Raw genomic sequence first — 16,704 nt, forward strand, 5'->3', positions numbered from 1 at the left:
TTCCAAAACCTTTAGCTGGAGATTTGCAAGGGACCCTTCCCGTATACCTCCCCTCCCAGCCCCCTTAGTAAGTCTCATTAGTCTGTTGGGAGAATTTACTATAAACTCTTTAACACGGTCAGAATCAAAAGTCAAAAATCATGTTTAGGAAAAAACTGCCTAGTGGAAACAAATTGCCATCTGACACTGATTGAGGAATTGTGACTATTATTTTGGGTCGTTATAAAAGTAAAATTTTTTTGCGGAAAAAAATTTATGGTGATTTCGAAGAAAAAGCCTGAAACCCCTCGAAAATGGCGTCAGATCAAAATGAAAAGTGTACCATTGGAATCACCATGGTTGAAACCCTTGTACAGAGCAATTACAGTCCCCCTCCTTGAACAACAAGGAAAATGGCCTTTTCCTTGTTGTAGCACTGATGCGTCTCCCGTTTTTTTTTTTTTTTTTCTAGCAGGGCTAGGGGGTGACCAGAACATCACAGAGAGATGTATAATCGCTCATTCGAACGGGAAATAAATTTTCTAGTGTCTTTTTCAAGTGACCAAAAATATTGGAGGGCAACTAGCCCCCCCCCCCTTCCTGAAGATCCCCTCCCCCCAAAGTCATCCAATCATAGTTTTGAGATAGTCATTTTGTTCAACATAGTTCAAAGTGTCTTTGAAACTATGTTAAACAGTACTCATTCAGTCTCTGACCAGTTCACATCTTAAAATAAAAAGTACATTTCATGGATTAATTGTTTACTTGTGGATAAACCTAGGCACGGAGCCAATTGATTTTGCGTAAGAAATTATTAAGCTAAAATCTGATTACACAAGTGACTTTCATGTGATTACGGCTTAAGGATTATTTATGGATTGTAGCTTTGGATCAGTATTCAGAACTATTACCATCTGAATCGTGCATTGAAATACTTGGACTACTCGCAATTACTTGAAAATATTTGGAAATTACTTGATTAATTGGCCCACTCAATGATAAGTAATTATTTATTTTCAGTGATACGCTCATGTCAAAATTCAAGCCTTTTAACATTGTTCTCGCTAGTTTCAAAAGTTACCCCCCTTGGCCAGCAATTGTTTTGCAGTCAAAGAGTAGTGCTAAAGGATTATGGAGATATACAGTTTTTTGCTACGGCGATCATTCTGAGCACCAAGTGTCAGAGTCTAATTTGAAATTACTTTCGGATAACCCTAGTGCTCGCAAAAGAACGGAAAAAGATGTTGGTAAAGCATTTACCGAATTAGATTCGTTTCCAGACATTTATAAATCGTCATCACCTACTTATCTAGCATTAAACCCAGCGAGCGTTATTGCAGAAGAATCACTGGAACCTAGCCTAATCCTGCAAAAAATAGCTTTTACCCAGGATGAATTAAATCGGACACAAGTGAATCTTACAGCTGAGAGTTCCCGTCAAGTTAAGGCTAAACTTACAGACCCTGATGCAGCAAATCAAGCAATTGATATTATAGTAAAAAAAATTCATGATGCTATTTCCATTGATTACAACCCAAAATTCCAAGAAATAGAAAAATCACTTAAAGGACTATTTGCAGTGGCTAAAAGCTTGGAAAGTAGGATTTTGTCATTGGAATGGAAAGTGGATGATTTTGAACAAGAAAAGATATTGGATTGCTTAGTGATGAATGGAGTAAGGCAGAGGCCTGGAAATGGCCTAAAGAAAGAAGTATCGGTTATCATTAAAGACAAGATGCTGGTCCCTGGTTTTGAAGTTAATAATATTGTAAATGTTTATCGATTTAGTTTGAATGACTCTAACGATCAATATAAAGTGTTTCCAGTGCTAATACGCTTCAAAAATGTGGAATTAGCTCGAGTTGTTTTCAAAGAAAAGACTAAACTAGCAAAGAGTGGAATATTTTTATCAGAATCGCTAACAAAAAAGCGTCGTGAAATTTTAAATACGGCAAGAGATTGCTTCGGTAAATTTAATGTATGGACTGACCACGGGCAAATTTTGGCCAAACCACCTGGTCAATCAATGATACGAAAGATTCGATCATTCGCGGATTGTGTTTAGATTTTTTTTTTTTTTTTTTTTTTTTTTTTTTGTATGTATATTTTATGATTTAATTCCATATCTAAAATCTATTGTCTTTTTTTACTGGCAAATTAGAAACGCCCCTAGTTGTAGGACGACTTTTTGAGCTTGAAAATAACCCGTTAGATGTTTTAAGCATTATCAATAATTCTATCGGACATGTCAACAGTGATTTGATCACAGTGAACCACACAGTAATAAGTAAATATGTTTCTAGTCTGAGGGAGGCTGTCAAGCGGGATGGATATTTTTCAGTGCTCCAGTTGAATATCCAGGGTCTTTGTTCTTCAATTGACCATCTAAAACAGATTGTTTCGGATGGGCTACATGACGTTGTTTGTTTATGCAAGACTTTTTTTAGATTCTAAAAATGATATGCTTTTGGATTTGCAAGGTTATAAAATGGAACGTCTGAATCGACAAAAGATGGCCAAGGGTGGTCTTGCTTTGTATATTTCTAATAATCTCCCATAGTCTCTTAGAATGGATTTATCCAGAAATATCGAAGGTGTCTTTAAGTCACTTTTCGTTGATATTAAATGTGAAGGTAAGGATTTAATTTTTGGTTCTATTTATCGATCTCCTAGCGGCTCTATTCGACTGTTTCTGCACACTCTTATTGATATACTGGATACCATCCTAAAAGAGTTGACTGAATTAATTATTAGGGGAGATTTTAATATAAACTTGATAGATATAAAGTCTTCTGTATCTTTGGGTTTCCTGTCGTCCATGCTTGCCGCAGGTACTTTACCTTCTGTATGTATCCCATCTCGCATAACAGAGACTACGTTATCTCTGATTGACAATATTTTCTGTACGGCAACCTTGATCCAAAATTATGGTTTTGGACATTTCCGATCATTTCCCTGTTTACTCTAGATACTGTTTTGATAAACTGACTATTGAGAGGACTTGTGAGTCTGGTAAGAGGCCTTTTAGATTTGGTGAAGTGGAATTGATGCTTCTTAGGTCAATAATGGCAGAAATTTCTTGGGGTGGTTTTGAGAGTGATTCTGATTTTTGTAATTTATTTGATACTTTTTATGAGTCTATTAAAGACGCTGTTCTTGATATTTGTTCTGTTTCACCTTCTAATCGTAAGTCTAAGAATCCTTTTCCTCTAAATCCTTGAATGACCCCTGGTCTCCTTAGGAGTTGCAGGAGAAAAAATAATCTCTGGAGGGCCTTTAAGTCTGCTAGCCCTTCAATGAAAGCTATTTGCTTTCAGCGATTTAAAATTTATAGGGATATTTATAATTCTGTGTGTCGAAAGGCCAAGTCCCAGTGTTATTTCAATTGTTTTTCAGATTGTGGTAAAGATATGCGAAAAACATGACAGGTTATAAATTCTGTGCTTAGGCCCTCTTTTAAGTCTCCATCAGCCCCTTCTTTTTTGGATCTCAATGGCAAAATTATCGAAGGTGAAGTGAATGTTCAAGATGCATATACTTCATATTTTGTGAATATTGGTAAAAGGACCACTTCTGCTGTTAGTTCTTCTCCTTCAGGATCCAACTTCAGGTCTTATCTTGGGCCACCTTGTATGAATTCAATGTTTTTGGAACTAGCGACGGAGAAAGAAATAGCTAAAATTGTTATGGGATTGAAAAATTCTTTGTCGTCTGGCCCTGATAATATTCCTATTAAAGTAAATAATTTCATACTTCCTTCCATTATTTCTGCCATAATGAAACTCATTAACCTCTCCTTTCAGCCTGGTATTTTCCCGAGTAGTCTCGAGTGTACTCGAATCATCTTGTTATCTAAGGAGGGGACACGAAATGATCCAGCCAACTATCAGCCAATTTCTTTGTTGTCTGTGTTTAGCAAAATATTTGAGAAGGCGATGCTTTCTCGTCTTAATAATTTTCTTACTTCTAAAGATTTTTTTCACAATTTTCAATTTGGTTTTCGAGCAAATCATTCGACTGAGCATGCTTGTGCAGTTCTACTGAATTATATTCACTCTGCCATAGATTCCCATTTGATTCCTGCTGCTTTGTTTCTGGATGTTCGTAAAGCCTTTGATTCTTTAACCCACAGTGTTCTTCTATTTAAACTTTCTCATTTTGGCGTAAGAGGTAGTGCGTTTTATTGGTTCAAGTCTTTCTTGTCTGGTAGAATAATTTCTGTTGATCCACTTTTTCGCTCACCATCAAATGTTGACCAGGGGGTCCCTCAAGGGTCAGTTTTAGGGCCGGCACTGTTTTTAATTTATATAAATGACCTAATTTTTGCAGTTAGAAATAAAAATTCTCTTTATTGCTGTCGTCTATGTCATCCAACAGTTTCCCTTACCCACAACTATAGTTTGCATACCTCGGATTCTCTTGTTACTTTTGCCAATGATACCACGCTTATTACTTCTGGGAGAACAGAGGAAGAGGTTCGTACAAAGTTAGTGGAGCTCTTTGAGAGAGTTTCAATTTGGTTTGATGCTAACTCTCTTGCCTTAAATGTTTCTAAAACTAGTTTTTTGTTTTTTCTCGTATATCCCAGGCTTGTCCTCAATTATCTGAAATTCATATATCCAAAGGCTTTATTAGTAGACCAAAGGATGGCCATGTCCGTTTCCTAGGTATCCTCCTAGATGAAAATTTATCTTTTAAACACCATATTGATTTGATTAAAATGAAGGTATGCAGAAACCTCGGTATTCTAAGAAAACTAAAACATATATTTCCAGGGCCAATTCTAAGAATCCTATTTCATAGCTTAATTCATTCCTATGTTTCCTATTGTTCAGTCATATGGATGTCTACTTTGCCTTCTTTTCTCAATCCACTTTCGAATACTTATGACAATGCTATAAATCTTATCCAGGATGTAAATCGTTCGGCAACTAAACCGTTACTTGATATTAAAAAACTTTATATTCTTTCCTGTACGTCTTTCGCTTTTCTTCAGCTCCATGGCGATATTCCTAGGTCCCTTAGATTTACGTCTTCTTTTGTATCTGATCGGTCAAATTATCAACTCCGTAGTTCTCTTAATATCCAAATTCCCCAGACACCAACAATAAGATCCGATTTTAATCCTCTTCTTGCGTGTCATTTGATATGGAACACCCTTCCCGATTCGGCTCGAGAATGCCACTCCTTTGGCACCTTCAAAAGACTAGTAAAAAAATATTTGTTTTCATGTGATTAATTTTTTTTTACTTTTGCCTGCTGCCAATAGTTTTATTCATTTAATTTTTTTTTTTTATTATTTTTTTTATATATATATAGATGTTGTGATTCACTGTAGTTTGATAAAGCTTATTTAGTGAACTCTCCTTTTTTTTTATAGATGTTGTGATTCACTGTAGTTTGATAAAGCTTATTTAGTGAACTCTCCTTTTTTTTTTTTTTTTTTTTTTTTTTTTTTTTTTTTTATTAAGCAAATGCTTTACATGTTAAAAGTTAAAATGCTTATGTTTATATGTTTAAATATTAATGTTATGTTTATATTGTTTAAATCTTAAGCGTTTAAATGTTTAATGTTTATTTGATCTTTTCATAATCCCACTCCTACAGGCCATGGAGCCTTTGTTGGGATTTGTAGATTGTTATGTAATTATTTTACTGGTATATGGAAAATAAATCTATCCATCTATCAAAAAAAAAAAAAAAAAAAAAAGGTCAAATATCTTTGGTTTTGGTGATGATACGACCCTCCATACTCCCTGGAGAAAGGGCTGCATTCTGTATCGGTATCGGGCGTATTTATATCACGCGTATTGGCGTGAGCGTATTGTTATTGGGCTTATTGGTATCGCATGTGTCTAGACATATGTTTAATAGCCCATATAACAAATATTGCTCATATCTACGTGAGTGGCGTAATTTTGTCAAATCCTGAGGTGAGAGGGGGGGGGGGCAAAGTTGGATCGAATTTTTCTAAATCAAGTGAAAATGGCAAAATGTGCATATATTACCATAGAGGCAAAGATATACTAAAGAAAACTGACCCGTTTCTCTGGATGCTTGAATTATGAAGGCTTATCTTAGTTTTTTTTTATAAACGAAATTTCAGCCGGGGGGGGGGGGGCAAAATTGGGTCTGGTGGGGGTAGTTGCCCCCCCCCCTGCCCCATATCAAATTACGCCCTTTCTACGCCCTTCCTATAAATTCCACCATCAGCGATTAACTTAAAAACACACAGAAAATTGGTAGCATTATTCTATGCCCTCTTGAAAAAAAAACATTACTGGTACTTATGTATTATACAAAGACACTCAAGAAGGGCTATTAGGTTAATCATAATGAAAGATGCCATAACATGATGAAAATATAATACTTCAGTTTATATAATAATATAATTTGGGGTAAATATTTGCACATTAAGCGGAGGGGAGGGGGATAAATAAATCTCAGAAAGGGGTTAAAAACCTAATTCAACCTAACCTTACCCCTACCCCCCTAATGCGCAAATATATAGCTTTACTTATACAAGTCCAATGCATTCTGTCACTCGTCATTTATCCTTGTGGCTATGAAATCGGTTTGCTCATTCAGCAGATCGTAAACTCAGCAAACTTTTCGACTGTTTGGTATCATGGTTGCAGTGGCAGCTGCAACCTAGTAAAGAGAGAACCACAGCCCATTGTGACTAAAAGCTAAAAAACTTTAAAACGGTCTTTTTCTTCTTTTTTTCCAGGCCTAGCGGGTTACTAGAACATCATACGAGAGATGTTTAAGAGCTCATTTAAAAGCTATTTCTCATATGTACGTGGTTTATATAAATTCCACGATCCGCAAGTGCCATTTTGCACGAAAATTGGCACTTTATGCCATTTCTCAAGGAGTGTGGCTTGCGTGCAACCAGAACACCGTAGATTGATTTTTTATAGCTCATATGAAAAATATTGCCCATATTTACGTTCTTCCTATAAATTCCACCATTTGCAAGTTTCGTGCCATGTCTCAAGTGGAAAAGCTGGGGCTAGTGGCTACCAGAACTTCTTATAGTGATGTTTAATGGCTCATTTGAAAATTTTTGATCATATCTATGGGTTTTTATAAATTCTACAATTCGTATGTGAGATATAGCACATAACACAACACTTTTGGTGTCTCTTCTTAAGTGCAAAATCTAGTAAGTGTAAAACGGTATAATTGTAATAATTATGATCCAAAACCCTTAACTTGAGGTTTGCAAGAACACCTCCCGCAGGTTCCTCCTCCAGGCCCCTTTAATAAGCTACACAATTAAAGTCCTACAAACACTAATATATTAAATTAGATTATTAGGGGCGTGGTTCTCTTAGTATGGCGCTGGACTTCAAATTCGATTATCATGCGTTTGATTCCTCCTTGGATTTTTTTTTTCAATCATGGTTTGTCCCTTCTTATCATTACTTTTTAGATAATCTACTATTTTTGCAAATGCGATGCACTCATTTTCCTAAGCATACCCCGGGAAAACTCATTTCAAAGCTATTTCTCATATCTACGTACTTTTTATCAATTTTACCATCTATAGGTGTCACATAGCACTAAAAACGGCACTTTTGCTGCAACTTCTTAAGTGGAAGAGTTTGGAAGCATAAGACAGTACCATTGCAATAATTAAGGTCCAAAGCCCTTAACTGGATGTTTATAAGAACCCCTAACATATACTTAAATAATTTCTTAGGCTACAACACATAACATATACTTAAAATAGGCTACAACAACACAAGAATGCAATAGATTGCGCTCTAAAACAAAACAAACCACCAGAAACGTTTGAGTCAGCTGTTGCAGAACATCTTTATAATTTTCCTCCTCACATTATTTTATTTGATCAAACAAAAATAGTAGATACGTCTGTAGGACTTTTACAAAGCTTCAGGGAAATTATAGAAATAAAAAAGATAATATATGGAGGTACTAGTATCAATAAAGATAAAGGGAAATTTAGGATCAATTCAATTTATAATAGTTTAGTTAAAAAGCAGGCAAGATTTTCAATCAGTACTGATTTTGATAATAGTTCTGAAACGAAAGATGACCTTGCGAACAAAGGTCAGAAATGGTGAAAAGCTGGTAAAAGTAACCGAGGTGCAGCTAAGCTTGCAACCACCCGACTCCGTTCAATTTATAATTCATAAATTGTTTGATTAACTTTTGACATTTAAGTAGGGGGTATGGAATAGGGGGGGAGTTGACTGTGGAGGGTTTTGGTCTATGTATAAATATATTCTTCATTTTTGATAGATTTCAATTTATATACTGTGAGGAGGCGAGTTGAATCATTATTGACATTCAGTAAATGGAAGTGTTTATTTAATATGTGAGTTTTGTTTCTTATTTATTTATATTTTTCTTTTGTTTTTTTCTTTCTCTTTATGTGTTTAGTATGTTTTATTTTGATGTAAGTTAAGTTTTTTTAAAAAGAAATTTTTTTTTTGTTTCATTTTATATTTTTTTTTTTCCGTTGAGAAAGGCTCCCAGACGTGGGGCCGAAATATTCGGAGTATTTGTGTATAATTAATTGTTTTATATTTCACTGCTTTATAGAAAATTAAAACCCGTTTTTCTTGTTTAAAATTTTTTTTTTCTAACATATACTCCCCCCTTCAAACCACCTGTGTAAGTTTCATAAACCTTCTACTCATCTTATAATTAAAAGATTATTACGAAAACAAATTAACTAAAACTACAGACTTTTCAACTAAAAATCTACCAAAAATTAAGCTTGAATGATCAACACTTTTGAATTAAACCTTCAAACTTCACTTTGCGATGAAGCCTGTGTGCTAGTTCTAAAGGCGGTAATTGAGGGGAAGGGACGTCCTTGCCCCCTTATTGTTTATTCCTGCCTAGGTTTTGAAAAACACCTTTTATTTTGGTTATTTCATTGAAAAAGGCACTTTTTTCATTTGAAAAAAATGAATGGAAAAATGGAAAGTAAACTTTATGGGAATATGCTATCAAGTCAAATTGGTAAAAAAGTGACTAGGCATAAATATAAGCTTCTAAATGCGCCCTTAAACAGCTTCATAAGTTTTCAACTGAAACTAAGGAATGACATTAAAACTTAAAACGAACATAAATTATTCCGTATAAATAAAAAAGATCATGGCAGGGTTGTTTCTACATTAAATTTGAATCAAAAACGAGCAAAGATTAATCTAAAAAAACAAAGATTTCCTAAGGGAAGTAAAGAGCAAAGTTGAAACTTAAAACGGAAAATAATTATTGCTTCACAGCCTATCTAATATATATCAATAAAACTAGTACAAATAAACCAACTAATTATGTTTCCCTGTGTTCCTTCTAGGATTGTAGAAAACTAGCGCTTTACTGAAAACAAAAAATAATATAGAAGTTTTGGTACAGTAAAAGGAAACCAATTATGGACACTTTTTACAGAATAAAACTATTATCAATCTTTTTTTAGGATCAATCCATTTTAAGATAAATAACAATTCATTTTAGGATTTTTGCTTTATTTTTTTTTCTCATTTAATTTGGTATCACTTCTGCACGATGGCTCATTTCAATACCTGGCTATCGTTTTGGTTTTAAAAAGGACATGTCATGATTACTTTGCAGACAAGTTTGAAGTAAAGCCATCTTTATAGCATTAGGACTATAGAATAGCTTTAGAATTTGTATCATAGCTTGAAATTTACTGTTGTATAAAGACAAATAACCATATTTTCAGAGTTCATATTATGTCTTATTTGATCTTCATTTCAAGTAATACTAAAGCATATTTCTTACATTTGAAGATTGTTTATTAATCACTATTGATATTATAGCTTAAAGCACTATTGAACATTATTCCAAAATGCTACCTGATAAATCAATCCAATAATCTGTATGCTGTTCAATGACTTTGCAGTTATTAAAAAAATATTTAATTTTTCGCTTATGTTTTTAAGATAATTTTAATTGTATATGGAAAGTTACTGAGGTCACAACTGGTGTAAGACTATGAAAAGCTTTATAGAGTAGTTTGTTTTTGTCAGGCTTCATGCTCACTTTTCATTCCCAGATCAATGGTCCTGTTTTTAATACTTGATTTTTGTTCTCAGTAAAGTAATAAGTTTTCAGTAATTCTAGAAACAAGGAGAAACACAATTAGTTGGTGTATTTGTACTAGTTTGATTGATATATATTAGATAGGCTGTGAAGCAATGATTTTTTTACGTTTTAAGTTTCAACTTTGCTCTTTACTTCCGTTGGAAAAACTTTGTTTTTTATATTAATACCGTTAATACCGTAGTTCAAAACCAATCAAAATATATCAAAGAATGAAGCATGTTCTATCCAAAAGATTGAGAAACTTTTTGAGTTGTGGGGGAAAAGCGCAAAAGGGCAGGAAAAACTCAAACAATCATACGTGAGACGTGGAGGACTAAGACCTCAAAAGTATTTGCTGGATTTGGAGGAATTATCTATGCAAGGGGAAACCATTATAGAACTATCTAGATTAAAAACGGCACTTGTCTTGAATCAGGTAAGTGCTTAATAAGAGACAGCGTTGAGGTGCCAAACAAACTGTTAATAAAGATGTTTCCGCAGAGTATTGACGTATAAAAAAAGGTTTCTCACTTCGGAAACTATATTTAAACTTCAGTTTTTTTGGGGTTTAGGGGGATTAAAAGGTACCTAGGCTACGTTTGGTTAGGTTACGTATTTAATATATGCTATGCTTTACCCACAACCCCCCTAATGTGCAAATATGTAGCCCAAATTTGTTTCTGAACTATTTTATTTTTACCCTATTTTATAAAGTTTTTTATTGTTTTAAAAAAAAGAGTTGTGAGAAAGAGTCAAACTTTAGTGTAAAGAGCAATGCGTTGAGGAGGGGACAACCCCTTTCATATACGAAATAAGTTCTGTTCGTTTTAAGTTTTAATGCTGCTCCTTACTTTCAGTAAAAAAAACTTGTTTTTTTTTAATTTTTCATTGTTTTTGAATTAATGCAGGTTTTGATTTTGGCTCACCGTACATGAATAATTAAAACAAAATTTGCATATTAATTTTAGTTTTATTTGGTTAAATGGCTTTCTTGAAAGTTGTTTAATTTTATTTATGAACGTTTTTATTAGTAATAAATATAAGTAACGTAGAATCAACTTACGTAACGAACTTCTATATTTATATATTTTTAATATGTATATTAGGGGGTTCGCCCCCTAGTCAATACCTCGCTCTTTACGCTAAAGTTCGAATTATTGGTACTCCTGAACTAAAAGCACTCTTTTATATAGTGATAGTTTGGTTAATGCTAATGAAATAAAATAAAGAGGATGAATATATAATAGTTTAGAAACAAATTTGGGCCATATATTTGCACATTTGGGGGGGGGGCAAAGTATACCATATATTAAATATGTAACCTAACCTAACCTAGGAACACGCCCCCCCCCCCTAAACCCCAAAAACAACGGTTTAAATATAGCTCTTGTCTTTGTTTATATCCCACAAGGAAGCGTAAACCTGTTTTTCATCACGCGTCTCGGTCTATTTCGGGACTGGTTTGCATTGCAGTATATAAAAGAGTGCGTTTATTACAGGAGTACCGAATTTTGTTCCAATTTTTTTTAAATGACCCCTTAGTCACAAAGGCTGTTAATTAGAATAAATAGCTCTTATGAAAGTACTAATAAATGTTTGGCTTAAAGAGCGAGGTATTGACTAGGGGGTGAACTGAATCATATACGTAATAATTTCTGTTCGTTTTAAGTTTTGATGTTGCTCCTTACTTTCAGTTGAAAAACATATTTTTTTAAAAATAAATTTCTGATCGTTTTTTTAAATTATGCTGGGAAATCCGGTGCCCCTTTCATAGCAATGTCCCTTCCTCCATGGAAAGATCCTCCCACATAACCCCCGATCCCCCCCACTACCACTACCAGAAAAAATCCCCCCTGAAAACGTCGTTATACTTCCCAAAAACCAATATATATGTAAAAATTGGGTAAAGTTCAAAACTTTCAGCAGCCCCCCCCCCGGGGACTTTGGGGGATTAAGTCATCTTAAAAGACATATTTATTAAATTTTCGACCATGCTGAACAAAATGGCTATCTCAAAATTTTATCGGGTGACTTACGCCCTCTATTTTTTGGTCACTTAAAAAGGGCACTAGAACTTTTACATTCCGTTTGAATGAACTCTCCCAAGATATTCTAGAACCACTGGGTCGATACGATCACCCCTGGGAAAAAACCAAATAAACACACATCCGTGATTTTTCTTCTGGCAAAAAATACGAAATTCAACTTTTTTGCTGATAGGAGCTTGAAACCTCTAAAGTAGGGTGCTCTGATCCGCTGAATTTGATAATGTGATTTTCATTAAAGTTATACAACTCTTAGGGGGTGTCTTCCCCTTTTTTCAAAAATCAGGCAAATTTTCTCAGGCAAATAACTTTTGATGGGTAAAACTACACTTGATGCAACTTATATATTTGAAACCAGCATTGAAATCAGATTCTTTTAATGTATTTATTGGTATAATGATGTATTGGTATCATTTATTGGTATCATGATGTATATTTATTGGTATCATGATGTATTATGGAAATTCCGTTTTTTAGAGTTTCAGTTACTATTGAGCCGGGTCGCTCCTTACTTACAGTTCGTTACCACGAACTGTTTGATATACCTAAGTATGATAAAAATATAACACTTTAGAAACAAAATTGGGCTGTATGTTTGCATATTAGGGAGGGGGGGTTAAAGTATAGCGGGCCTGCATGCCTAATGTTTTAGGTACAATTATTCTGCTTATAAGAGGCAACGCTATAGCGTTGCCTATAGTAAAGGCCACTCGGCTCCAATATTTTATTTTCAGGGGCACTTCATTTGGAATGGGTCGTCAGTAGTTTGTTATTAATTAGCGCAGAGCCTACAAGCCTGGGGTATGAATATGTGTGCAGTTTCACACCTACACACCTTACCACGGTCATTCACCTATTACTACGAACAATACATGAGTTACCAGACGGGTTTCAGTGCCAAAACTTGAGATCGTCATATTGCGTATTCAAAGGTTTATTGAGCCTTCTGTAAAAAAATATTGGTTTCAGTTGTATGGGTTAGATAATCATGTTTTTTCGTATGAATAATGTTTTTACTAAAGATACAGCCAAGCCATGTATGTTTCTGAGTAAAAAATTGTCAGACACTAATAACGTCTAGCCTGAAGGTACCTTGCATCTTTTCTGGAATTGATGGAATATGATGTTAAATCATTTACCTAAAAAATAACTCTATATGCGAAAAAAAGTATAGCATTTGCGAATTGGAGTATATTGTTATTATTATTATTTATTTTTAACCCACACTATACAGAGGTACAATACGTGGAGTATCACGGGGAAAAACACAAAAAATGCGACACAAGACAATATATAAATCAAAAATTACCAAATTACAGTGTAACACATAATAATTTAAAAGAAACGAGAGCAAAAAAAAAAAAAAAAAATAACGTGAAAGGAGGGGGAAAAGAGGAAAAAAACAAAAAAAACTGACAACTTGCAAAATCTAATAAGCAGGCATTAATATTATCATTATTGGATTTTTACTCACTCTTTACAAATCTAAATTGTAGAATGACCAAACAGAGAAAAACAACTAAACAAATAAAAGAAAAATAACTTAGGACTGAAAAAACCTGATAAGGTGATGGTGCGGAGAAAAACGGATACAAGCAGTATTTGAAAGTTTTCTGTGTAGTGCTTCCAGTTTTTCAGTAATAGTAGGAACAAGAAATTTATTAATAATTACCCGGTTTTTGGTCCATGGTAGAAGAAACAACAAAAATTTACAAAATCTAAAATAATTAATCCGGATTCTTTTAAACTCAGTTTTCTTCAGAAGGAGGAAAATTCCAGAAGCAAAAAGAATTGAATGGTCACAAAAAGTTGAGTAGAGCTTGGCTAACGCGAATTTATGATATTTACCTCTATTGGCAACAATCTTAGCATATCCTAATTTAATTTTCATATTAATATCTGAGACTATGCGCTGGCGCAAGCTCGGAAGACTATTAGTAATAGAAATACCGAGCCATCGCAGAGAATCTACGAGAGGGATAGTAAAGCCACTACAGCGAAGGGAAGTACTAGAAATATTATTAAAAGAAAGAAATTTACATTTATCTACATTAAGAGAAAGGCCTATGTCTGAAAAAGAAGAAGCAACACGAGAAACCATGTTAGATAAACCAGTTTTAGTACGGCTTATAAGAAGCAGATCATCAGCATAAGCCAGGTAGGAAACATCAGAAAAACCGGAGAGATAGGTAGCCGAAATCTTTGCCAGAACTCCTGAAATACACAAATTAAAAAGGGTCGGAGATAAAACTCCAATTTGCCTTAAACCTCTTTTCAATTTAATATTAGATGCAGGCAGAGATTTCAGCCGAAGAAAAGAATTAGAGTACCAGTACCGAAGAAGCAAAATAACCGATAGATTGACACCGTAACCACGAAGAGCAGAAAAAAGCTGACTATGACATACACTATCAAAAGCTTTTGATAGATCTAAAGTACAAAGATGTATACTCCTTCCCTTAGAAGAATTTTCAAGGAGCAAAGAAGATAATACACGATGTGCGTGTTGACAACCTACTCCGGGCTTAAATCCAAACTGGTTATCTCTCTCAAGCATATTATTAGTCACAAAAGGTATTAAAACATGCTCAAGAACTTTACTAAAAGTGCAAGAGACAGAAATAGGTCGGTAAGAAGAGCAAATAAAAGGAGAATTCCCCTTCTTTAAAATTGAAGAGACAGTACCACACAAAAAACTCTCCGGTACACTAGAAGTACAAATACACATCTGGAGAAGTAGGCGTATATGGTTAATAAGGGGGGAGCAATCTAATAAAAGGTTAAATCTAGATATACCATCATTATCAACATTATCTGATTTAAGTTTCTGAATTGCTTCAATTACAGATGAAAGAGAAATAGGAACAAAGAGACGCTGCGATAGAGGGGTACTAAAAATAGCACAAAGAGAATGAGAATACAAAGAATGCACATGGTAATTAACATTAGAAAAAATAGACGAGTAATGGTCATGCCAAGCAGATGCAGGAAGACAATCATTATTTGGTACATCACTTCTAATCGACTCAGAATTAATAACTTTTCGCCATTCTCTCTTTGACACTGGAAAATCCATACCACGATAACGCATAGACTTAAGATATTTTTTATATTCCCTGCGGGTCTTACGCTTAAGGTCAGAAACAATACCACAGGGCGGTCTATCACATTCATTCCAAACTTTTAACTAAAACTTAGCTGTATTTTTCAAAGTTTTTAAATTAGGATCTAAAGACCAAATAGGCTTTTGCGTACCACGTCTAACACGTTGCAGCGGCACTGCAACTGCCTCGGCGTCTTTTAAACATTTAATTATTTGATTATAATAGCAATCCAGGTCCTTTTTGCAATTCCCGTGTATAGAGCTCTGAAGCAGATGATAGGGAACTCGTATAGCAGACAGCAGCCTTGTTAGTGTAAACGCATAAAGAGGAACATCAGCTTTCCTCCAATTACTTTTTTCAAACTATTTTGAAGACTGGGGTACTTTGCAGAAACTAGCAGGGTTTAAATTCAGCGTAAGAGTAAGTGAGATAGGGAGATGGTCTAAGTCTTGTTCTTCAGCATGTACAAACACTATTGATGTAATAATACTAGGTGAGCAAATAATGTGATCAATATTGCTCTTACTGCCTGAATGTTGAATATAAGAATAAGGATGAGTTTTGGGTATAATATGATAAGATTGAAGGCAATCCAACAACAAATCACATCTCACTGATGAGTTATTTATATCCGTATTGAGGTCACCAATGATCATATAATCTAGAGAAATAGAAAGAATTTTTTCCACTAGAAACTTCAACGTGTTACAGGTTTTAGCAAATCTAGCCATCGATCTAGAGGAACGGTCATCATAAGGCATATAATAATTAATGAAAACTATAGTGCCCTTACAAACAGCCAAAAAAAACTCATCCGAGTCAACACTCACCGGTGAAACCAAATTAGGATTGCGATTAAAAACACAAGCTAGCCCTCCGGATGGGCGGCCTCTTGTGGCTCTGGCAGCAGTAAAAAACACATCATGATGAAGGCTACGACGCAAAACGTTAATACTAGAGTCTGTAAGAAGATGCTCCTGTAAACAAACCAAATCAAAATCATAGTAGAACTCATCAATAACGAAATCCTTATCCTTTGTACCATTAATATTAAACGATATTATTGAAAACTCCAAAGTTATTGCAAAAAGTGGGAGCGCGACATTATTTCCTTAGATATAGGGCAGGACAAGCTATAAGAAGTATGATTTTTACCACAGTTCTGATATGAATGATCTTAATTGATGATTGAATAATAGAGATGAGAATGATCTTATTTGGTGATTGGATTGTATGAAGATGGTAGAAAAGAGTTAAACTCATTACTAGTTAAGGTAACACCGAAGGGGTTGTTAATTCCTGGCTTATTTATTATAAATTTGGAATAGTATTAATGTAAACAATAGTTGACGATGATAAGATGGCCTTGTGAGTTGACCTAGCTTTACCTCTCCGATGTGTTCTTTATAATAAACAAGTACCATTTGAACAGTGTTGTCATTATAAAATATGCTTTAACATTCTAGTATACTAAAAATTTGATACTAATA

This window comes from Artemia sp. Qi Xiang Cuo, chromosome 8, assembly GCF_049724085.1.
Source record: "Artemia sp. Qi Xiang Cuo chromosome 8, ASM4972408v1, whole genome shotgun sequence".
Taxonomy (NCBI): Eukaryota; Metazoa; Arthropoda; class Branchiopoda; order Anostraca; family Artemiidae; genus Artemia; species Artemia sp. Qi Xiang Cuo.